Source organism: Magnolia sinica, chromosome 3 (assembly GCF_029962835.1).
Source record: "Magnolia sinica isolate HGM2019 chromosome 3, MsV1, whole genome shotgun sequence".
Lineage (NCBI taxonomy): Eukaryota > Viridiplantae > Streptophyta > Magnoliopsida > Magnoliales > Magnoliaceae > Magnolia > Magnolia sinica.
The window spans coordinates 50,799,951-50,800,615 of NC_080575.1; the positions used below are offsets into that span (position 1 = coordinate 50,799,951).

The window sequence follows — 665 nt, forward strand, 5'->3', positions numbered from 1 at the left end:
CCATGATAACACTCTACATCTCTTGAGTGAAGGAGGATTAGTCGAGGGGTTATCTATCCATCACGGGATTAGACATCACTTGAGATCCTCAGAGTTAACTGAGGTTATGGCTGCAAATCAATCGGTTAATCAACCGGAAAGACAACCTCAACCTCGGGTTGAGGAAGTCTAGGATGAGAATGAGGTGCATCAAGTACCCCCGCCTCGTACTTTACGAGATTATTTATAGCCAGGGGGGGCGAGCACGCCCTCATGCATGGTTTTTCCAGAAAATATGGGACACATGGACATAAAGCTGGAGGTGATCCAACTCCTTCCAAAATTTCATGGACTTGAATCTAAAAGCCCATATTTACACTTAAAGGAGTTTGATGAGATCATAGCCACTTTATATTTTCCTAACGTGTCTGAAGAACAGTTAGATTAAAACTCTTTCCCTTCTCTTTGAAAGAGAAAGCTAAGACGTGGTTGCATTCACTACGTCCCAGATCTATTGGTACATAGAATGACATGATAAGGGAGTTCATAAAGAAATTTTTTCCACATCATAAAACAAACACCCTTAGAAAGTCAATAATGAACTTTGCCCAAAAGGAGGATGAAACATTATTCTAATGTTGGGAGCGGTTCAAGGATCTTGTTAGTTTATGCCCACAACACGATTT

At 40.9% G+C, this 665-nt stretch overlaps 1 non-coding gene across 1 annotated transcript; it reads right to left on the reverse strand.

The window, feature by feature from the left end:
- Positions 1-558: 558 nt before the first annotated feature.
- On the reverse strand, positions 559-665 carry LOC131241863 (small nucleolar RNA R71). The gene has a single exon (XR_009169429.1). It is a non-coding gene; the product is annotated as a small nucleolar RNA R71 (small nucleolar RNA).